At 36.5% G+C, this 25,591-nt stretch overlaps 1 long non-coding RNA gene across 1 annotated transcript in view; it reads right to left on the bottom strand.

Annotated features, from left to right (window-relative positions):
* The window catches only part of LOC110742613, an 81,781-nt gene that overhangs the window by 5,104 nt on the left and 51,086 nt on the right, over positions 1–25,591 (bottom strand). The window contains exon 2 of the long non-coding RNA XR_002520471.2: positions 1,141–1,253. This is a non-coding gene — a long non-coding RNA (uncharacterized LOC110742613). The remainder of the gene's footprint in view (positions 1–1,140; positions 1,254–25,591) is intronic.

Below are 25,591 nucleotides of genomic sequence, written 5' to 3'. Positions count from 1 at the left end.
CAATGCTTAGCTTAATAAAGACAGCTACATATGGAAATATTTATAGATATATGGGCATTCATATACATGTATAGGTCTCCTTGCTCTGTCAGCTAAGAAGGCCTAGAAGCAAGGAGATCCAGTAGCAAAGAACAGACCTAGTATCCTAACCTTGATTTCTAACACCATTCTTTAATCAAAGGAACCAGAACTCCCTAGAGAAATGGCTGATTCTAGGACAGGGGCAAAGAACATACTAGATGAGCCCTGAGCATCTTGAAGTACCCAAACAAAGAAACAAAAAGACAATGATGTGGTTATATCAAAGGGATATAGGAACCAACTAGAAAAGGTCCTAGTGGCCAAACTGGAACAATTTGAGTAATAAAGTAAACCAAATTAGTATTGAATTATAACCCAAAATATAAAATAATATCCATGAGTTTATGCCAATGTAAATCAATTATTTGAATAAATAAATATATAAAAACTAACAAATCTGTGTAGAGGAACTCCAAATAATGTATGTAGATGCTCACCATTAAGGAGACTGAGCATAACTACCCACTCCTTAAGTGTGGGTTGCACATAGTGACTTTCTTTCAAAGAGTAGCATATGAAAGTGGAGAAAAAAGAATTACCACCATCAATTGTTATCCACAAGGGATTGGTTCCAGGACCTCATGGATACCAAAACCCAATGCTGCCCAAGTCGTCTGTTTAAAAAGGCATGATATTTGCACATAAACCACACACATCCTCTCATATACTTTAAATGATCTCTAGATTACTTATAACACCTAATACAATGTGGATGCTGTGTAAATAGTTGTTACACTATATTGCTTTTACTTGTATTATTTTTTATTGTTCCTGGTGCTTTTTTCTCTGAACATTTTTTATCTATGGTTGATTGTATCTGCAGGAACCCACAGATATGGAGGGCCAACTATAAATTTGCAGAAGAGAAACCTGACAAATACTGCCACGAGCCAAGTGACCAAGGTTAACGTCAATAGTGACAAGCCATATTGATGTAATATGAAGAGAATGGCATTTTATATCTATGGTTTTCTCACAAAGGCAGATTACCCAAGTCTAACCATCAGAAAAATATCAGACAAATCCCAATTATGGGACATTTTACTCAGAAGATCTTACCAATGCTCCTCAAATTCTCAAGGTCATCAAACAAAGGAGATTCTAAGCATCACAACCAAAAAGAAGTAAAGATTCATGATGACTAAGTGTGATGTGGCATTCTGGATGGGATTCTGGAACAGAAAAAGGACATTAGGGAAAAACAAGAAATCTGAATAAAGTATGAGTTTCAGTTAATAAACTTTCTGTACTATCTTCACAATAATTCTGTAATCCTAAACCTGGACTCAAATTAAAAGTTTATTTTAAAATATTCTAGGGAAACCAACATCAATAAGAGACATACAATTGCATATCATGAATTGCTCTGGCTTGCCTTAACTGAGACTATATTCATAAAAAGTTATCTTACCCTAACAAAAGTTTCATAGGTCACTTCTGATAACTCACTGATTACCAAAATAAGAGTCTCTTCTGACCAGTTTTCTGAAATAGTTTTAGTTTCCAGGTTCTCAAGACTTTGAGAGATTTTGATTAATATCATTTAAAAACTTAATACAGCTCATCAAGGAAAGAATTACTCATCAAGGAATGTATCTTTAAATATGTCTGAGCAGGGAGCTCTAGTTAGCAGATCCGTCTCCAGAGTTAAGTCAATGCTTTTGTTATAATAAAATTTAGTAATTTGTTTGCTTGAACTGAATTCTCACTTGATTACTTTCAGCAACCTCTATCTAAAACAAATAATGTTCATACATTTCCCAAAATGATAAATCATTTGCAGTAATATTAATCTGGTATTTTAATGTATATTTTTAGATAAACCATATGTAGCTTTGCCAATGAGAGACAAAAACAACACTAATTCAAACCAACTGAGGTAGAGACTTATCTCTTACCTTACATCAGGCAATGATAAATTCCAAATGGAGTAAAAATTAAAATACATAAATGAAGTTATAGACATGCTAGAAAAAATATTATGCTAGAAAATATATAAATGAAGTTATAGACATGCTAGAAAAAAATATATGGATGCAGCTGGAAACCATCATTCTCAGCAAACTATCACAAGAACAGAAAACCAAATACCGCATGTTCTTACTCATAGGTGGGAAATGAACAATGAGATCACTTGGACACAGGAAGGGGAGCATCACACACTGGGTCCTATTGTGGGGAGCGGGGAATGGGAAGGGATTGCATTAGGAGATATACCTAATGTAAATGACGAGTTAATGAGTGCAGCACACCAACATGGCACATGTATACATGTGTGACAAACCTGCACATTGTGCACATGTACCCTAGAACTTAAAGTATAATTTTAAAAAAAATTTTATTCCTATAAACTAGAAGTGAAGAAGTTAATTGATATGTATAAGCAATAAGATAAAATAGATTTGAATACTTCATAAAAATTTGATATTTCTATATGACAAAAATGATCATAATTTAATTGAAGTGAAAGTAAAAATAATATTTGGAGCAAGCAATTTAAAATTTTATTATGTAGGACTGAGTTCCCTAATATATAGAAATACATTTTAGGCTGGGTGCAATGGCTCACTCCTGTAATCCCAGCACTTTGGGAGGCAGAGGTGGGTGGATCACTTGAGGCCAAGAGTTCAAGACCAGCCTGGCAAACATGTTGAAGCCCCTTCTCTACTAAAAATACAAAAATTAGCTGGTCATGGTGGTGCACGTCTGAGTCCCAGGTACTTGGGAGGCTGAGACACGAGAAACGCTTGAACCCAGGAGGCTGCAGTGAGCCAAGAGTGGGCTACTGCACTCCAGCCTGGGCAACAGAGTGAGACTCTGTCTCAGAAAAAAAAAAATACATAAGTTTGAATTATCAAGAAATAGGCAAATGTTACCTAAAAATGGACAAAGAGTATACACAGATCACAGGAAAGCAATGCATAAGGATTTAAATTATATTAAAGGATGTTTAACTTTAGGGACAAAAGAAATACCGACTACTCTAGAATGAAAACTCTATTATTGTAAACTAGTTTTTCAAAGGTGAAAATACAGTAGGTAATGTACTATGTTGGTAATATTGGTGCAAACAAGTATTCTCAGACATTGCACTTTTATGGCATACAATTGAGTAACATCTAAAATTTTAAATGCATACACCTTTGATTCAGAAATTCCACCTAAAATAACATTCAAATGATGTATTTACATGTGTACACAAAAATATCATGTAAAGGATGGTCATAACAATATTATTCATACTAGAAGAATTTAAATCAACATCAAGGTCCATTAATATGAAAACAGTTGAATAAATTGAGTTCATAGTTTCAGATTTCTTTGCAGTGACATGCAATGGTTTTACAATATACTATCAGTGAAATATGTGTATATTAATCTATTACTATATAAAATTTAAGTATAACACACACACACACACACACACACACACACCATCACATATCCACTTGAATGTACTTTAAAAGAATAGATTTTGGCCAGGCACAATGACTCATATCTGTAATCTCACCACTTTGGGAGGCTGAGGTGGGCGGATCACAAGGTCAGGAGTTCAAAACCAACCTGAACAACATGGTGAAACCCCGTCTCTACTAAAAATACAAAAATTAGCTGGACTTGGTGGTGCACACCTGTAATCTCAGCTACTGAGGTGGTTGAGGCAGGAGAATCGCTTGAACCCGGGAGGCAGAAGTTGCAGCGAGTCGAGATCCCATCACTGCACTACAGTGTGGGCAACAGAGGGAGACTCCGTCTTAAAAAATATATATACAGTCTGATTTTTACGTATATTCTGTTTTAGAGCTACAATTATTGCCTGGCTTGATGTGGGAAAGACACAATAAATCAATAATACTTAAGCATGAATGATTTATATTATCTAATATGTCAGTCAAGGCAGACTGGATGCTGCCATAGTATACAAGCAACCTTACAATTTTAGAAGCCTGAAACAACAAAGCTGTGTTTCTTGCTCCTGCTACCTGACATGCAATATAGTCCTTCACCACTAGTCACAATCCATCTATTCATTTCTTTCTTCCAAGTATTTTTCAAATTTCTTAAAATTGTAGTCAAGGGCAAAGGCAGGGCATTTATAGCATGATGAGTCATGGTGGATCTCACTTTCTTAGACATTAGATTCAGTCTGTAGACCTTAGTAGGTCAGCCTTGAGCTTGCTTCACATCATTCTTGCCCAGTGACTCCAGCTAATGGTGACGTCATCATCTGAATCATGGTGAGGCATTCTGGCAGAAGGTTGAGAAGATGGCAAATCATAACTGGTAGTGACACATATCACTTTCACTAATATTTTATTGACTGGCACATTCTATGGCAAATTCTTCTGTCCTCCTAAGGATGAAGAAGTGTGTCCTCCTAAGGATGAAGAGGTGTATCCTATTGTTTTGCCAGAAAATAGAAAATCAGGATATTAGTGAACAAGCACTTAAATTTAAATGACCTCTGAATCCTTGATCCCATCTACTACTGCCTCCTTGATAGCTTTTTTTAATATATTGAAGAGATGTATTCTGAGCCAAAGATGAGTGACCATGACCTGTGACACAGCCCTCAGGCGAACATGTGCCCAAGGTGGTCTGGGTGCAGCTCGGTTTTATACATTTTAGGAAGGCATGAGACTTCAATCAATTACATTTCAGAAATACATTGGTTTGGTCAAGAAATGTGGGACAACTCAAAGCTGGAGGGTGGGGGGATGCTTCCAGCTTATAGGTGGATTTTTACATTTTCTGGTTGACAAGTGGCAGAGTTTAAAGACCTGGGATCAACAGAAAGAAAAGTCTTGGTTAGGATAACAGATTGTGGAGATCCAAGTTCTTATTTGCAAAGGAATCCTTCAGGTAAAAGACTTCAGAACAATAGACTGTAAAATGTTTCTTGTTTCTTATCAGACTTATCAGACTGAAAGTCTGTGTTGCTGTTAATGCCAGAGAGGTATAATGAGGCATGTCCGACCCCCACTTCCAGTCATGGCCTGAAACAGTCTCTCAGGTTAAATGTTAAAAGATCTCTGAATGAAGGAAGTCCATTCAGATGGTTGGTTGGCCAGTGGATGGGGGCCGGGATGAGGGGGTGTGCAGAAATGCTTAGAATTTTATTTTTGGCCAAGATTTGTCAGAAGCAACATCAAAGGCCAGCAAATCTTTATTTTATCCCACAGAGTTGCCAGGATGGCTTGGCTACCTGCCCCACGACCACCCAGTCCCTTGATGGGACTCCCTATCACGGAGAGCATTAAGACTTATATATAATTAATTGTTCTAGGCCAAACAGAAATAGATGTGAACATTCATCCATCACCTCTTAAAATCATTATTTTAAGTAAAAAGCCAACAAACAAAAACCAAAAGGCAAAGTTACAAGACTGACTTATTTTTAATTTCTATGTGTTAAGCTACTTTAAGCTTGGTTTTCATTACAGACTTTTAGCCATTAGTTATACAAAATGTAAGCATTGTTCTGCAACTTATAACTATGAGTATTATACCCAGGAAGCTTTGTCATGAGGTATCTTTATCCTGTCAGTAAATATTTTCTTTTAATTGTATGGGCAGGAGAAAATTATTTGTGGCTGGGTTGGATGCAAAAGTGACACATAACATCTTAGAAGGCTTGTTTTACCAGCTGTTTCAGCATCCCTCCTTGGTTTGGAGGGTCTTTTTAAATAAGTCATTAATCTTCCTAAAATTTTGTGTCTCCCTTTATACTGCTTCCAACTCTTCAATTTATAATACAAATTACCTCCCTTTCTAAAGTACAATTTTAAAAACTTCCTCCACCTTTGGCCCTAATTGATCTATCATTGAACTTCTTTCCTCCATTTCTTATCCAAATTTCTTTCCTTTTTTTCTTTTTCTTTTTTTTTTTTTTTTTTTTTTTTTTTTTGATACAGAGTCTTGCTCTGTTGGCCAGGCTAGAGTCCAGTGGCACGATCTCAGCTCACTGCAACCTCTGCCTCTTGGATTCAAGTGATTCTCCTGCCTCAGCCTCCTGCGTAGTTGGGATTAGAGGCATGTGCCACCATGCCCAGCTAATTTTTGTATTTTTAGTAGAGATGGGGTTTCACCATGTTTCCCAGGCTCGTCTCAAACTCCTGACCTCATGATCTGCCTGCCTTGGCCTCCAAATGTGCTGGGATTACAGGCATTAGCCAAACTTCTTAAAAATGTAGCCAACACTCTTTACTTTCTCAGCTTTCATACACTTCCCAACTATTGCAATCTGGCTTCCACCACCTCCACTCTATAAAAGAAAATTCGATGAGATTTCACCAAGATGGCGGAATAGGAACAGCTCCAATCTGCAGCTCCCAGCGTGACTGATGCAGAATATGGGTGATTTCTGCATTTCCAACTGAGGTACCTGGTTCATCTCATTCAGATTGATCGGAAAGTGGGTGCAGCACACGGAGGGCCAGCCAAAGCAGGGCGGGGTATCACCTCACCAGGGAAGCACAAGAGGTTGGGGGATTTCCCTTTCCTAACCAAGGGAAGCCGTGACAGACTGTACCAGGAAAATCAGGACACTGCCACCTAAACACTGCACTTTTCCAGTGGTCTCAGCAAACGGCACACCAGGAGATTATATCCTGCACCTGGCTCAGTGGGTCCCACGCCCACAGAGCCTTGCTCACTGCTAATCCAAGATCAAACTGCGAGGTGGCAAGCCTGGCTGGGGGAGGGGTGTCCACCATTGCTGAGGCTTGAGTAGGTAAACAAAACAGCCAAGAAGCTTGAACTGTGTGGAGCCCACTGTAGCTCAATGAGGCCCACCTGCCTCTATAGACTCCACCTCTGCAGCAGGGCATAGCTGAACAAAAGGCAGCAGAAACTCTTGCAGACTTAAACGTCCCTCTCTGACAGATCTGAAGAGAGCAGCGCTTCTCTCAGCACAGTGTTTGAACTCTGAGAACAGACAGACTGCCTCCTCAAGTGGGCCCCTGACCCCCGTGTAGCCTAACTTGAAGACATCTCCCAGTAGGGGCCAACTGAAACCTCATACTGCTGGGTGCCCCTCTGAGACAAAATTTCCAGAGGAAGGATCAGGGAGCAATATTTGCTGTTCTGCAATGTTTGCTGTTAGGCAGCCTCTGCTGATGATACCCAGGCAAACAAGGTCTAGAGTGGACCTCCAGCAAACTCCAACAGACCTGCAACTGAGGGACCTGATTGTTAGAAGGAAAACTAACAAACAGAAAGGAATAGCATCAAAATCAACAAAAAGGACATCCACACCAAAATCCCATCCATAGGTCACCATCATCAAAAACCAAAGGTAGGTAAAACCACAAAGATGGGGAGAAACCAGAGCAGAAAAGCTGAAAATTCTAAAAACCAGAGTGCCCCTTCTCCTCCAAAAGATTGCAGCTCCTCACCAGCAACGGAACAAAGCAGGGCGGAGAATGACTTTGACGAGTCGACAGAAGTAGGCTTCAGAAAGTCGGTAATAACAAACTTCTCCGAGCTAAAGGAGGATGTTCGAATACATCACAAAGAAGCTAAAAACCTTGAAAAAAGATTAAACAAATGGTTAACTAGAATAAAAAGTGTAGAGAAGACCTTAAATGACCTGATGGAGCTGAAACCATGGCACAAGAACTATCTGACGCATGCACAAGCTTCAGTAGCCAATTCGATCAAGTGGAAGAAAGGGTATCAGTGATTGAAGATCAAATGAATGAAAAGAAGCAAGAAGAGAAATTTAGAGAAAAAAGACTGAAAAGAAATGAACAAAGCCTTCAAGAAATATGGGACTGTGTGAAAAGACCAAATCTGCGTTTGATTGGTGTACCTGAAAGTGACGGGGAGAATGGAACCAAGCTGGAAAACACTCTTTGGGATATTACCCAGGAGAACTTCCCCAACCTAGCAAGGCAGGCCAACACTCAAGTTCAGGAAATACAGAGAATGCCAAAAAGATACTCCTCGAGAAGAGCAACCCCAAGACACATAATTGTCAGATTAACCAACATTGAAATGAAGGAAAAAATGCTATTGGCAGCCAGAGAGAAAGGTCGGGTTACCCATAAAAAGAAGCCCATCAGACTAACAGCAGATGCCTCAGCAGAAACCCTACAAACCAGAAGAGTGGGGACCAATATTCAACATTCTTAAAGGAAAGAATTTTCAATCCAGAATTTCATATCCAGCCAAACTAAGCTTCATAAGTGAAGGAGAAATAAAATCCTTTACAGACAAGCAAATGCTGAGAGATTTTATCACTACCAGGCCTAACTTACAAGAGCTCCTGAGGAAAGCACTAAACATGGAAAGGAACAACTGGTACCAGCCACTACAAAAACATGCCAAATTGTAAAGACAATTGATGCTAACAAGAAACTGCATCAACTAACAGTCAAAATAAACAGCTAACATCATAATGACAGGATCAAATTCACACATAACAATATCAACCTTAAATGTAAATGGGTTAAATGTCCCAATTAAAAGACACAGATTGGAAAATTGGATACAAAGTCAAGACCCATCAGTGTGCTGTATTCAGAAGACCCATCTCATGTGCAGAGACACACATAGGCTCAAAATAAAGGGATGGAGGAAGATCTACCAAGCAAATCGAAAGCAAAAAAAAGTAGGGGTTGCAATCTTACTCTCTTATAAAACAGACTTTAAACCACCAAAGATCAAAAGAGACAAAGAAGGCCATTACGTAATGGTAAAGAGATCAATTCAACAAGAAGAGGTAACTATCCTAAATATATATACACCCAATACAGGAGCACCCAGATTCATAAAGCAAATTCTTAGAGACCTACAAGAAGACTTAGACTCCCACACAATAATAATGGGAGACTTTAACACCCCACTGTCAATATTAGACAGATCAACAAGATAGAAGGTTAATAAGGATATCCAGGACTTGAACTCAGCTCTGCACCAAGCAGACCTAATAGACATCTATAGAACTCTCCACCCCAAATCAACAGAATATACATTCTTCTCAGCACCACATCGCATTTATTCCAAAATTGACCACATACTTGGAAGTAAAGGACTCCTTAGTAAATGTGAAGGAACAGAAATCACAACAAACTGTCTCTCAGACCACAGTGCAATCAAGTTAGAACTCAGGATTAAGAAACTCACTCAAAACTGCACAACTACATGGAAAATAAAACAACCTGCTCCTGAATGACTACTGGGTACATAATGAAATGAAGGCAGACATAAAGGTGTTCTTTGAAACCAATGAGAACAAAGGCACAATGTACCAGAATCTCTGGGACACATTTAAAGCAGTGTGTAGAGGGAAATTTATAGCACTAAATGCCCACAAGAGAAAGCAGGAAAGATCTAAAACTGACACTCTAACATCACAATTAAAAGAACTAGAGAAGCAAGAGCAAATACATTCAAAAGCTAGCAGAAGGCAAGAAATAACTAAGATCAGAGCAGAACTGAAGGAGATAGAGACACAAAAAAACCTTCAAAAAATCAATGAATCCAGGAGTTGGTTTTTTGAAAAGATCAACAAAATTGATAGACCGCTAGCAAGACTAATAAAGAAGAAAAGAGAGAAGAATCAAATAGATGCAATAAAAAATGATAAAGGGAATATCACCACCGACCCCACAGAAATACAAACTACCATCAGAGAATACTATAAACACCTCTACGCAAATAAACTAGAAAACCTAGAAGAAATGGATAATTTCCTCAACACTTACACTCTTCCAAGACTAAACCAGGAAGAAGCTGAATTGCTGAATAGATCAATAACTGGCTCTGAAATTGAGGCAATAATTAATAGCCTACCAACCAAAAAAAGTCCAGGACCAGACGGATTCACAGCCAAATTCTACCAGAGGTACAAAGAAAAGCTAGTACCATTCCTTCTGAAACTATTCCAATCAATAGAAAAAGAAGGAATCCTCCCTAACTCATTTTATGAGACCAGCATCATCCTGATGCAAAAGTCTGGCAGAGACACAACAAAAAGTGAGAATTTAAGATCAATATTCCTGATGAATATCAACGTGAAAATCCATGATAAAATACTGGCAAACCAAATCCAGCAGCACATCAAAAAACTTATCCACCAAGATCAAGTCGGTTCATCGCTGGGATGCAAGGCTGGTTCAACATGCACAAATCAATAAAAATAATCCATCACATAAACAGAACAAATGACAAAAACCACATGATTATCTCAATAGATGCAGAAAAGGCCTTTGACCAAATTCAACAGCCCTTCATGCTAAAAACTCTCAATAAACTAGGTATTGATGGAATGTATGTCAAAATAATAAGAGCTAATTATGACAAATCCACAGCCAGTATCATACTGAATGGGCAAAAACTGGAAGCATTCCCTTTGAAAACTGGCACAAGACAAGGATGCCCTCTCTCACCACTCCTATTCAACATAGTGTTGGAAGTTCTGGCCAAGACAATCAGGCAAGAGAAAGAAATAAAGGGTATTCAGTTAGGAAAAGAGGAAATCTGATTGTCCGTGTTTGCAAATGACATGATTGTATATTTAGAAAACCCCATTGTCTCAGCCCAAAATCTCCTTAAGCTGATAAGCAACTTCAGCAAAGTCACAGGATACAAAATCAATGTGCAAAAATCACAAGCATTCTTATACACCACTAATAGACAAACAGAGAGCCAAATCATGAGTGAACTCCCATTCACAATTGCCACAAAGAGAATAAAATACCTAGGAATCCAACTTAAAAGGAATGTGAAGGACCTCTTCAAGGAAAACTACAAACCACTGCTCAATAAAATAAAAGAGGACACAACAAATAGAAGAACATTCCATGCTCATGGATAGGAAGAATCAATATTGTGAAAATGGCCATACTACCCAAGGTAATTTATAGATTCAATACCATCCCCATCAATCTACCAATGACTTTCTTCACAGAATTGGAAAAAACTACTTTAAAGTTCATGTGGAACCAAAAAAGAGCCCGCATTGCCAAGACAATCCTAAGAAAAAGAACAAAGCTGGAGGCATCACGCTACCTGACTTCAAACTATACTGCAAGACTACAGTAACCAAAACAGCATGGTACTGGTACCAAAACAGAGATACAGATCAGTAAAACACAACAGAGGCCTCAGAAATAATGCCACACATCTACAACCATGTGATCTTCGATAAACCTGACAAAAACAAGCAATGGGGAAAGGATTCCCTATTTAATAAATGGTGCTGGGAAAACTGGCTAGCCATATGTAGAAAGTTGAAACTGGACCCTTTCCTTACTCCTTATACAAAAATTAATTCAAGATGGATTAAAGACTTAAATGTTAGACCTAAAACCATAAAAACCCTAGAAGAAAACCTAGGCAATACCATTCAGGACATAGGCATGGGCAAGGACTTCATGACTAAAACACCAAAAGGAATGACAACAAAAGCCGAAATAGACAAATGGGATCTAATTAAACTAAAGAGCTTCTGCACAGCAAAGGAAACTACCATCAGAGTGAACAGGCAACCTATAGAATGGGAGAAAATTTTTGCAATCTACTCATCTGACAAAGGGGTAATATCCAGAATCTACAAAGAACTTAAACAAATTTACAAGAAAAAACCAAACAATCCCATCAAAACGTGGGCAAAGATATGAACGGACATTTCTCAAAAGAAGATATTTATGCAGCCAACAGACACATGAAAAAATGCTCATCATCACTGGTCATCAAATCAAAACCACAATGAGATACCATCTCGCACCAGTTAGAATGGCGATCATTAAAAAGTCAGGAAACAACTGTTGCTGGAGAGGAGGTGGAGAAATAGGAATGCTTTTACACTGTTGGTTGGAGTGTAAACTAGTTCATCCATTGTGGAAGACAGTGTGGTGATTCCTCAAGGATCTAGAACTAGAAATACCATTTGACCCAGCGATCCCATTACTGGGTATATACCCAAAGAATTATAAATCATGCTACTATAAAGACACATGCACACATATGTTTGTTGCAGCACTATTCACAATAGCAAAGACTTGGAACCAACCCAAATGTACATCAATGATAGACTGGTTTAAGAAATGTGGCACATATATATCATGGAATACTATGCAGCCATAACAAAGGATGAGTTCATGTCCTTTGTAGCAACATGGATGAAGCTGGAAACCATCATACAGAGCAAACTATCGCAAGGACAGAAAATCAAACACCGCATGTTCTCACTTACAGGTGAGAATTCAACGATGAGAACATTTGGACACAGGGCAGGGAACATCACACACTGGGGCCTGTCACGGGGTGGAGGGGTGGGGGAAGGATAGCATGTAATGTAAATGATGAGTTAATGGGTGCAGCAAACCAACACAGCATATGTATACATATGTAACAAACCTGCATGTTGTGCACATGTACCCTAGAACTTAAAGTATAATTAAAAAAAAAATGCTATCCCTAAAAATATCAATGTCTTCCTAATGATAAACTTCAACAGATGTATTTCTGAGATTTTCTTACTGGAATATTGGAAAGACATTGATCTCTAAGGGATACTTCTGGCTTAGGGCCAGGGTGTTTGGATCACAGAGTTTATGTCATGACAAGTCATGGTGGATTCTGATCTCTTTTTCTCAGACATCAGATTTAATTTGAATTCTCTCTCTCATTCAAAAAATTTTAATATTCTTTGTAATTTTCTCTAGCTTAAAAAATGCCTTCATCTGGAGGAGCTGGAATTAGCCTTAGGAAGTCCTAGACCTTAAGCAGAATTCAAAGTTTTTCCTCCTTTAGTTGGTTTGATTTTCCTTGAATGTACATTTCTTCATCATCTAAATAAAACACAGAACAATGAGACTGGGCGTTCCAAATAGCATGCCTATTCTAAGTAAAAGAGTCTTTAAGGTCTTTCTGTGTGTCAACCAAATACCTAAATTACAGTTCTACATTGCAGTTTGAGCCAATACTTCATCTAGAAACAAAAAGTATTGTTTGGGTTTGGTGTGGCCTGGCTTTCTGTCTTTCTTTCTTTTCTTTTCCTTTTTTTTTTTTTTTTTTTGTTGTACATACTCTTCCAGAATTTCTTGAGGTTGTTTTAACCGAGTGGAAGGCAATTTGCTCACGATCCTTGGAACTAACCTATTAAGCCTTGCAAAGTGACTAAGAACTTTCTGAAGTACTTGACTGCACTAAGCACTATCTTTGAAACTCTCCACTCCCTTGATGCCCAATTCTCTTGTTTTTAAAAAAAGATGCTGGGCATGGTGGCTCACACCTGTAATCCCAGCACTTTGGGAGGCCAAGGTGGGTGGATCAGTTGAGGTCAGGAGTTCGAGAGCAGCCTGATCAACATGATGAAACACCGCCTCTACTAAAAATACCAAAAAAAAAAAAAAAAAAAAATTAGCTGGGAATGGTGGTGCATGCCTGGAATCTCAGCTACTTGGGAGACTGAGGCAAGAGGATCACTTGAGCCTGGAAGTCAGAAGTTGCAGTGAGCAGAAATCACACCACTGCACTCCAGTCTGGGCAACAGAGTGAGACGCTGTCTCTAAATAAATAAATAAATGAATAGTGCCCATGTCCTTTTTCTGACCTCTTTGTGCCTACCCTCTGTTTCCTTTGTGCAACTCTATCTCTGTCTTCCCTTTAAATATTGATGTTAGGGGGATTCCTAGACTCTATCTCATCACAATCTTCCAGTCCCTTGGAAATTTCACCCACTAGCATAGTTTCAAATTAAACATACATGTTCCCTATTTCCAAATGTATATTTTCTGCACATATATCTGCCATGAAATACAGACTCATCAAACTACTTACCTGCTAGACTATCCTAAATGCAGCTTGAACTTAGCACGTACACACCTCAGTTTGAATTATCTTTAGACTGATCTGCTCTAGCACTAAATATTTTTAATTCATCCTCCTAAATATGCATTGAAGCCATCACATCCTCTTTCCCTAGTACTATGGCACTATGTCAGAATATGCCAGAATCTGCACTGCTGCTTCAGTCTCTTAACCACAATGCAGCTTCCATTCTTGTGTTGGTCTTGGCCTCCACAGTACAGCCAGAATGCTGCCCTGAAAGGCAAAGGTGATCATATTTCTACCTTACTTAAAAACCTTCAGTGAGTTTCCAAAATCAATAAGAAAAATCCTTATTTCATTAACATGAATTGTAAGGCTCTTATCGTGCTTTCCCACCTCATCCTTCATCACAATCTTGCCTTGCACTTTACACTACAGAAATATTGGACTGTTATTTCCCTCATAGACACTGCTATTTCAAAGGCATCTTCTCTTGCTCTTGCTATCTTTCTTGTCCAGATGATCTTCTAGCCCTACTCCTAAACCGCCCTTCGTATATGCTTCCAATTACCCATGGCATCTCTCTATTTTTGAACAAGCCATACTGCCTTGTATCTTTATATTTATACTCTCTTCAGAGACAGCAGTCAGTATTGATCAAAAATTTGTCTTTATTTATCTTCCTGTTTCCATACCCCAGCACAATCCATGACACACATTCAGCACTCAACGAATGTTTATAGTGAAAGGGAGGGAATGGAGGAAAAATGAAAAGAAGGAAAGGAAAGAGAAAGAAAGAAAGAAAGAAAATTCTAAGCAGTATTACCACCCAAAGAACCCATTAATACTGGTGGGCCCACAAACTGAGGAGGAAAGCTAGCTTGGATTATCAGAATTTCACAAGATCTCCTCAAACAACACAGCACATATGACCACGTGCCTTCTTCATACCTTCATTTGAAATAGTATTTGAAAAACTGTTGGCAAATTATGGACTGGGTTGATGATGCCACTACTGAGAATTATACTGTTTATTGGGTGTCCCTTTTTTCGGAGTCTTTCTGAGAAAGATGCTTGGGGAATTCTTGACTAACAACAGAGTTAAGTACCATTAACTCTCAATTTTTCAAAAACCGATTACCTAGTGTGTGGATTTGCCAGACCTCTTGATTGTTCTGTTTCAGGCTATTTAATTGCTCATTAGAGAGTCCAAGGAAGAAGGAGATGAGTCAACCACATCTGTCACTTGTTAGTGCCTACAGTAAAAATTTATTAGTAAAGAGGATGAAACCATGCAATAAACATTAATTTCATTTTTATATTATACCAAATCTTCATTCTCACAGATAATGAAAAATGGGCTCTATTCAGCCCACATTTTCCTAGGAACCAATTTTGAAAATTCCCATGTTGTCATCACTCAGGATTTTTATGCATACAGGCATACATATATAGTGTACGTGAGCCACTGTAATTGCCCCTAATAGAGGCCAATATATAAATTGCTTCATTGCTAACCAATGACACAACTGAGCATATGCCCTCCTGTTAAGAGTAATGGTGCTGAAACTATAGTAACCAACATAACGCTTCCAGCAATTTAAAACTAAAGATAGAATTTTTTAGAAATACTATCATAATACTATGTATATCTAACATAATATTTTGTGTAAAAGTCTGAATCCACAGCTGAAATTTTTGTTTCTCTTTCTTTACAAACTGCTATAAAGTTAGGTATTTCTAACTCATATACCTTGACATTATTTATCTGGTCATCTATTTGATTTTTATATAGATAACACCAGACAGAAAACATTTATGGAAACATTTGTGGCGCCCATCTATCAGGTCAGTTCTAAGAAGAAATAAATTTTGTGTTGTAATTCTGAAACCTCAAGTGCACCAAGCATTTGAACAAAACTTGTTGACCATCCAATTTAACAGAGGCAATTAACTCTGCTTCAATGACCTTTCAAAATTAAGCTATGCAATATGGCACATCTCAAAGGCCAATCTAAATTGCAAAGATTGTGTCATTGTTTTTCACATTATCATGTTCATAATTTTCCCTCACTTCTTTTTGCTGTGATTATTTTCCATGTCAGAAGTTGTTATTCAAACCTTCACATAGTGAGAAGCCATCTAAGTTTGTACTGGAACTTCATATTTTAGATTTCTCCCAATTGTTCTAGTAGTTTTCTGTCTCATTTCACATCTGCGTGACAAATATGCTAATGAAGCTCTTTCCCCTTGGCCCCTGACAAAAAGGAAATAGCAGATTTATTACCTTTTTCTTTTTGGTAGCTAATAAGTACAAATGCTATATATTTCTCTACAGGTAGCAAGTTGTTTAGAGCTTTGTTTTCTTAGTTGCTATCTTTTTATAAAATATGAACACCGGAATTTGAGTTTAAAGTAGGAAATAACATATATTTGCTCTATTTAACTAGGAATAATTATTTTTTCCAGAGAAAACACTATAAATAACATGCTTCTCCTCAAAAAATACACAAAATTTATAATGTACACGATGCTCAACGGTTTTTATTATTAAAGCACCATCACTATTTGAGCCATTTTATTAACATGACCTGAATAGTAGATCATTTTTGCAGCAACTTGAAAACCTTCTGAAGGATTAGTGTGTCTAAAAGATAGGAAATTATTTCATAGTACAATAATATTTAATATTCTTTGAGGGAGAAATAAAACATTATCACTATTAATTATCCAAGGGGTTTTTCATATCCATATTTGTCAGTCAATAGGATGGCAATACCAAAAGCCTAAAGGTGTAGATAAACTTTACTACATTAACATAGCCAAATTCTACACATTTAATAAAACTAAGGTGGAATCCTGAAATTTTCATTCATGACACAAAATATCCCTTTAAGGTGTTTCCTAATTGTTAAATCATGATTTTGGACTTTTTATTCTGACTTCATTTCATTTTTAAGTTTTTAATGAGGTATAATAAACATACAGAAAATGGCACAGATCAAAGCTTTATAATTCAAAACCATTTCACCAAATTGAATACACCCAAAAAACCACCACTCAGAGAAACAAAACATTGGCAACCCTCTAAAAGCCCCTGCTCATGCCCCTCTTCCTATCACCATTCTCTCTCAATCCTTAAGGGTAACCACTCTTCTGACTTCTAATACCACATATTAGTTTTGTCAGTGTTTAAAATTAATATAAATGGAATCATACAATGAGAGCTCTTTCAGATCTTTATTATTTCATTCAACATTATTATTGTTGTATATGTCAGATTCATTCCTAGTGTGGCATATAGTTGCATTTCATTCATCTGCATTGTTATATAAGCATTTCACTGTATTTATATACAAGAATCATGCATTCTACTGTTGAGGACATTTGATTTATTTCCAATTTGAAATAATTACAAATAGGTCTGCCACAAACATTTGTGTGTATATATATTGATGAATATACTCATTTCTACGTGTCGTATACCTAGGAGTGCCATAACTAGGTAATAAGGTATGCATATATTCAGCTTTAGAGATCCTGACAAACAGGTTTCCAAAATATTTATAGCAATTTACACTCCTATCAACAGTGGGTGAGTGTCCCAGTTGTTCCCATATCCTCAACAACACTTGGCATTTTCTGTCTTTTCCATTTTAGGTCGATTGATTTTTAAGTTCTGGCTAAAACCTTGGTAGAAACAGTGAAGTGAAAACTAAATAAATAAATATCACTACCACACAAATATTTAGCATCAGAAAAAATAAAATGGAAGTAGAAATTGAAAGTCAATGACTTTTCAACAATAACATCAGCAAACTTGCAAAGTATCTTTCCTGTGATACTAAAAGATGCATTCATAATTCATAAGGACTTATCAAATTCTGTCTTTTAGAGCAACTGTACACATATGTTTCTCCATATAACATGATACATTGTATGAGTTCCTAATGGGTATAAATATAAAACCAAAGAAGCTAAAACACTACAGATTTTCTTCAAATTTCTTTCCAAATCACATATTTGAAAGAGTGTAAAAATTCTTATTTCTTCATTCATTCACGTAATTTTGCTCCTGCCAAAAACTCTGCTGGATGCTAGAGATACACAACCAAATAAGTTATGACCCCCACTCTTAAGCCACTTAAAACTAGTGGCAAGTATAACAAGTAACAATAACAGTGGAGAATGAAACATGTGATAGAGAAGTACACACGGTATTGTTGGAGCACAAAGATATTACTGTGGGTGGGAGTGGAGTCATTCCAAGAAAATGGCACATTGGGGATAAAATTCAAGCTGATTTGTGAAGGAATATTAGAATTAGCTCAAACATGGATTTGTGAGAGGGGCTTCTAGGCATGGGAATAGAACGTTCAATACCACCAATCTGATACTGAACTCACTTTACTATATTACCCCCAGGGCTGGAAATGCCAAGACAGTCAAGTCCAAAATTATTTCTTGCAATGAATCAGTGATCCCCTGAAGCTTTCATTCACCTGTCCTGCTTCTACACTTTGAGGCAATAGGAGACAAGTCTAAATACTTTTTTGTGACTTCACATCCTTTCTCCATAAAAGAAAGCATCCTAATTTCCAAATGTACTAAAAGGAATAAATGCATAATAAAGATAAAAGAATATTGTCCTAAGTAAAGATAATAATAAAAATCCATATGACAAAGACATTCTAGACAATATATTCTGAGAAAAATTGCATCAATGTGCTCTGTTTTCTCTTTTCAGAACATTTCTGGCACTTAGGAAAGGAAGAAATAACTGAGGGGGAAAATCACAATCTAATAAAAGCATAATGACCTCTCCAGGAAGAGGAATATGGTTCCAAGTCATTAAAGACAAAATACACATTACACAAAAGCACAATAATTTGATTGAAAAAAATTGCTCCATTCACCTGCTTTCCTGTAATTATTAATATAATGCATTTTTAAAAATAAAGATGTCAAATTACTTTTGCAGTAGTTTCCAAAATGTAAACTAAAGCTACAGTTATAGCCAAAAGAGTTACATTGAATTTTTCCATGTATATTAACCTTCTATAGATGTGGCAAGGTCAGTTTTTCTTCTGAAAGAGAGAATAGACACGAAGGATTTTTGTGTTCCATTCTATTTACTGACATTGAAATTATTTGATGGGGATATGTTTATTGGAAGACACACAGACATAGCACAATTCATGTTTAGGGAGATGGATTTCTCGCAATCGCAAAAGTCAATGGCATTTCACAAATGCTCTCAGCACTCTTTATTGACATTCTGGATAGATATTTTTACTAATGAAATAAGTCAGAATTTCATGAAGCATTGATGACATAGATAAATGCCAACTTATTTCAAACATCCCCCAATGTCATGATGCTTTCAGAATTGATTTCTGTTGCACATTTTGGAATTATCTTACTTTGCATGTTTATAACTGTTTCCTTCACAGTGTAGACTTACATAAGTTGAGCAACAGGTGAAAAATCACTTTCTTTAAGAGTTTTGGAAAATCGGTAGGATTTAATCACAAATTAAACAAATATAGTTATAAATTCATAATTGGAAAATATGACACTGAATCATGAGAAATTCAGAATGTAAAGAATTGCCCTTTATCTCACACATAGTTATGGGGGAAAAGATTCTGTGGAATATTATAACAATATCATATTTTCCACAAGTTGGGAGATGAAATACAAATTTTAGTTAAGGAAAACATATAGAAAGGTAGGTACCTCCTTGAGTTGTGGAAACTTCTTAAGAGACAGAACATTTAATAAACTGAGACATTGTCTTCACAATCAATAGAGAATATAAAATACATAAAATAATCTCCCTCTCTTGATCATAATTTTAAAATATTTTTTAGATTGAAATATCTGCTTAATGCTTATTCTGTCCAACATTTAGCTACATGATAAAGAAACATCAACCAAAATCTTAATATACCCTAAAAATATTTATTTTTACTATAAAGTTTGGTTTGTGAAAGGTCATTACACAACTATGATATCCATGCATCAAAAATGAAAATTTACAAAAATAAGTTGTCAAGCATACATTGAAATTTTATCCCATTGAAGAAAATTATTCTCACATGTGCTAGAAAAATAAATGCACACCTAACAATATTTATTTCTATATGTATTCTTGCTCACCCCTTTTGTACCCTTTTAATTTTTGTAAAAGATTTAGGATTCTTTGAAATAAAAGCATATAAATAAACCTAAAACTATTAACTCATGATTTAAAAAAAAGTAAAAGGACTGTAGCAGGAGAGCTAAAAAGAAAAATTATATAAAGTCTTGACTGGAGAAAAATATAGCAAGTGATTTCAAACCTTAGCTCTAAGTTTCTAGCAATCTAGGTCAAAGGACAATACAATGAATTTCATATCTCTTATCATCAAGTATACCATGAACTCATTGGGAGAGTTCTGAGCTCTTGGAGAAATTTTTCATAGGGATTTTTACAAGGGCTTTTAACAAAGTAATGAATGAAGACCTTGACAGCAGGGTTTTTTAATGCAACACAAAAGTTTCCTATTGTATCAGATCATCTATGAAAACTGATAATACAATATTTAAAGAGTTCACTAATAAAAATTATAAAGCGAGCCAGAGGGATATAGCCAAGCTATGTAACTTTTTGGTCTTCAAGCTCACATTAAAATAGAGAATAAGATGATAAGTTTTAAAATTACAAGTGTTTTTTAATTATTTCTGCTGGAAATAATTTTATGCCACAAGCATGCAATAGTAATAACATTTTGCCCCACAATATTAAAGTAAAATAGACCATTCAGGAGGCATGTCATGTTCATCCTATGTTGTAATGAAACCTCTGAAGAAATATAACAAGTCTTAGACTAAGAAATATAGAACTGGAAACATAAGCAGAGAAACAAACATGCACCAGAATAAGAAACGTAGACTTATCTACTCTTGTGGAAAAAACTCTCTCAGCGAGAGTTTTGACAAAAGTTCCACTGAAAGGTGTTTGCTAGAGAAGTAGGATTGCCCAGTATTTACAGTCTAGTCTCAGGACTATTACCATGTTATTTACTAGACTGCCTCGGTTCAAGGCCCAAGCATATCACTTTCAGGCTGGAAATAGTGGACAGTTATTTAACATCTCCAGCAGTCTGGTGACTCCTTAAAATAAGGCCAATGATGATAATAACAATATTTAGCTTACTGCATAAAGTAACCACAGAAAAATCAACCATGTGAGTTGTTCAACACAACACCAAATATCTAGTAGGTATTATCTCAATGTTAGAGACACCCAATGTTCTTTACTGACAAAAATGAATGTATTCTAGGTATCAGGCATGTACATGAGACAGCATTTTATTTCAAAAGTTGAAAAGCCAGCCTTCTGTTTTGTGTTAAAGGTGAGTCATCCAAATGCATTATATTTTATCGGAAGATTGTTCCACAAAATACACTGAACCCAGGAAAAGAAGAGAAGTTTATATCTAGAATCTATTTTTTTTTTTTTTTTTGGAGACGTAGTCTCGCTTTCTGCCCAGACTGGAGTTCAGTGGCGCAATCTGGGCTCACTGCAAGCTCCACCTCCTGGGTTCACACCATTCTCCTGCCTCAGCCTCCTGAGTAGCTGGGACTACAGGCTCCCGGCACCACACCTGGCTAATTTTTTTTTGCATTTTTAGTAGAGACGGGGTTTCACCGCCCGTGTTAGCCAAGATGGTCTCGATCTCCTGACCTCGTGATCCACCCGCCTCAGCCTCCCAAAATGCTGGGATTACAGGCGTGAGCCACCGCACCCAGCCTCGAATCCAATTTTTAATCACAGATTTTTCAGCTGGGCCACAAGTTTTATACAATTAGATTTATTTGTGATCATTAGCTGAAGCATTCACTTCATAATAAACTAATTTACAAAGATTTGCATCACCTGAAATTTTATTAGACCCAAACGTTCAGCTTTGGGATACTTTAGCAATGATTTTTAATGTTCTGTAAAACTCTATAAGCTTACTACATAAAACAGAACTTCAGTAGTCACTTTGCTTTAAAGTGAAAACATATACATACTTAAAACAACAACAACAACAAAAGTAAATTACTAACTTTTCTTTTGAGACTGAGTTTGAGGTCTCACTTTCCTGGCCATCATGCAAAGCTAAAGTGGGTTCCTGATCACAAACTGAAGAGTCCAGAGTCTAGTATGACCTTCACTAGAAATTCTCTTCCATAAGAAAAAGTCTATGATCCTACCTGACATGCCATAATACATTTTTAAGTATCCTGACTTATTTTGCTTTGCTTTCTCTGTTTTGTATGACTTAATCATAGACCCTTGAGACATGGTTACTCTTTGTCTTGTACTTGATCTTAGAGAGGGAAGCTGGAGAAAATGTTCTGACATCAATGTCACTGAAAAAAAATTCTTCAGTAATTCAATGATTCACTGTTTCAACTACTTATTTCAACAAATATTTATTAAATAGTTACTATGCAATTTTTCTTACCTCAAAAGAGGAAAAAGGAAAGGAAGGCCCATTTAACAGACAAAATAAATAAATAAATAAACACCTATATTTATTGACTAATTCTTCTAAGCCCATAGGTACACTTATTTTTACTACTGTACAGATTAAAACTGATGTTCATAACTGATGTTCACCAAGTCACAAGGCTGAGGAGAGTCGCTCAGAGCTGTCCAATCTCAATGTCTGTGCTCTTAACAACTCCTTCTCTCATGATGTCAATTTCGTGTTTGTTTTTTTTTTTAAATGAGGTCCAGAACATAAATACACAATAAAATTGAATATGGCTAGGACTTTCTAAGGGCAAAACTTAATATTCAGAAACCAAAGGCATGTTTTAAGTTAAAATAAAAAGCCTAGAATGTATTCTATTCCTAAGGAGGCTCATTCTCATTCAATCTGATACTATACCACAATTTTTAAGTCATACTTTAAAACTCTTTTCCAACTCCCAGCCCATTCTTATTCTGAATCTCCCATTCTTATCAAAGACATATAATTGCTTCTTTGTATGGATTAAATTTGCCAAGAAATTTTGATTCTGAGATTTCATGGTTAAAGAGGAAAATGGACCAGGATAAGATCATGATTCTGTTTCTTCATGTGCCCTCGGTCTCTGGCCACAGGAAAAAAGGGTATATTTTGGTCCAAAAGACAAAATACTAGGTTTCTAAAGCTGAAATTCTTTTCAGTTTACATTTTCTTTCTGGAAGTTTGTAGTATGCCTTTGCATACATTTGAATTTTTCATCTCAGTTTAGAAGCAAGTGATTTAGCGTATCTGCCTTATTGAGGGTTTATATTTTAATTAAAACTTTGTCATCTGGTTCTTTCTTGGCTGCTTTTGAAATTGCATCCGTTGATTGAGAATAACAAAATTCTCCATCACTTCCTTCCTACCTCAATGCCTGACTAACCTCAGGACTCAGGCCCAGAGAAAGAGAAAATGCTCTTGGAAATCATGGAGAAGGCCGTAGTGCTTTATTCCTGGGCTCTTTGTCTTGCTGGTTCTATTGTGGCTCACTGAATGGTGTACATTCACCCAAAAAAAGTCTGTAGGTTTTAACCATGACCATCCTTCATCTTGCAGTAATGTGAAAACAACTGTAAGTAATGATACCTGAAATAAAGCATTATTAAAGGAAAAATGAGATCACTTGAAAAAGCACAGTTAAACAGAACATTGTCTAAAACTGTGCACAATTTTAAATGTAAATGCTGACACTTATAGATATTTATCTGTTCCATACGTACTCTCCATCTGAAGTATATTTTCCGAACGACATACCTTGAATTGGTATGAAAGTTCCTGTTTATCCATTATTAAGCAATACAGCATCTGTGAAGCCTACACCATAAGCATGTATGTGTTTATTTTTCAAGGGCAACATTGCCATCTACAGGATATGAAATGATAAAATTCCACCACTCCCTTAAACATGTTTGCAGTCAAAACTAGAAATCGCTGAAATTGAAATATGTGTCCAAATTCAGTCCTATTTGATTATCCTGCCAGACACCATATTTCACAAATTATCTCATCTCACAGCTAACTAAAAAAAAGAAAAAGAGAAAGAAAAGAATGCATTAAGCTGACTACCAAACGCCACAGCCTCTTTGTCTTTGAAAATTGCATTAGGGGTTTACTCAAAGGCTTTTTAGCATGATAAATGTGAAGGAGCTGAAAGAAAAGCTATCAGAATGAGGTGGTTAGGTTTTTAGTTGGTTATAACTAACACCAAATTCTCTGGAAGTTAGCTGAATATGTGTTACCTAAACTTCCTCATAGAATTCAAATAACAAACCCAACAGCTTTTCCTTCATAGATTTCAAGTAACAAATAGAGCTAGTCGTTTTTCCCCTAGTACAAGGAGGCTACTGATAATTGTTGCTTAAAGAATCTGATCATTTAATCAGACCTTCCAAAGTTCAGATGGCATGACAAAGAGGAGGCCCTCAGACTGTTTTGCGAGGGAAGAAACAGAGGCACAGTCAGGTGCTGACCTTGAAAAACTTAGCTCATTGTCAGGCTGTCCTATTTTAGCAAAAGTGAGAGAGAGGAAACGGGAGACAACATAACTCATTTTCTCCATTTTGACACACAGACTAAAATATGAGCCAGGAAAAGATATAGAATATACAAATGGTATTAAGAAGCTATTTTTGACTGCTCAGTCTAACCTCAGTTCAGTTGAAACTGGAAATTACAATATTTATTAGAAAAAGCTTGAGCATTTCAGGAAAAGCTATTACAATTTTCTAGTACATTTCTAATCTCCTTTCCTGGAGATATTTAATATTGGGATGTATAATTAGCTCACTCTAATTCCTTAATTGTGACTCGCCTAGAAAGTAAGTGATGGACATGCTGGCAATGTATGAACCTACTGTCTTGTGATTTTTTTTTAATCAACTCCCACAGAAAAGATGGGAATAATGTAAATTAAAGCTATCGCAATCATATAGTGTGTGTAAAAATCCAGTTTACTTTATTATCACAATGCTAACTAGAAAGTATTCTATGAAAAAATGGGGTTTGAGCACCAAAGAAAAACCCTCATTAAAATGAGAAAACAGTTTGAAAGAACTCAGTATTGGGGTTTCATTTCCGATGTGCGCTTTACAGTTTTTCATCATATACCCAGCCTGTCCTCTGTGTACATGAACCAAGTTTGAATCAAAAGATTCCCTCCAAAAAAAAAAAAAAAATCCTAGCCATAAAAACAAACTTATTTTATCTGTAGTCCATCTAAACGCAGTCACCAAACGAGAAACAAATGTTTACATGGACTAAACGAGTAGCTTTTGATCCAAAGGCAATTAAATAAAACAAGGGGTTACCCTTTGTCTAAAACCAGTATGGTTACTTCTGTTGATAAGTGGCTTATATAATATCATCCATTGCTAAAGTAAGATAGAGGGCACCCTCTTAATAGAAACAATTTTCCTCAAGGTTCTCAATGACCCTAACATTGCCAAATCCAAAGGGCAATTCTTAGTCTTCATTTTATTTGACCCCTGAGTGCTTGACATGATTTTTTTCATACTCCCTGAAACATTGTCTCCGGCTGGCTTCCAGAATATACTATACTCTTACTTTTTCCTTCCAAGACCTTGGCCACTTCTGCCTCTTTTACTGCTGCTTCTTCCTTTTTCTGATCTCTGAATGCCAATGTGCCCTCAGATATCAGTCCTTAAGCCACTTTTCCT

This window comes from Papio anubis, chromosome 2 (assembly GCF_008728515.1).
Source record: "Papio anubis isolate 15944 chromosome 2, Panubis1.0, whole genome shotgun sequence".
Lineage (NCBI taxonomy): Eukaryota > Metazoa > Chordata > Mammalia > Primates > Cercopithecidae > Papio > Papio anubis.
The sequence above is the reverse complement of the archived record's forward strand: the minus strand, read 5'-3'. Positions and strand labels throughout refer to the sequence as shown.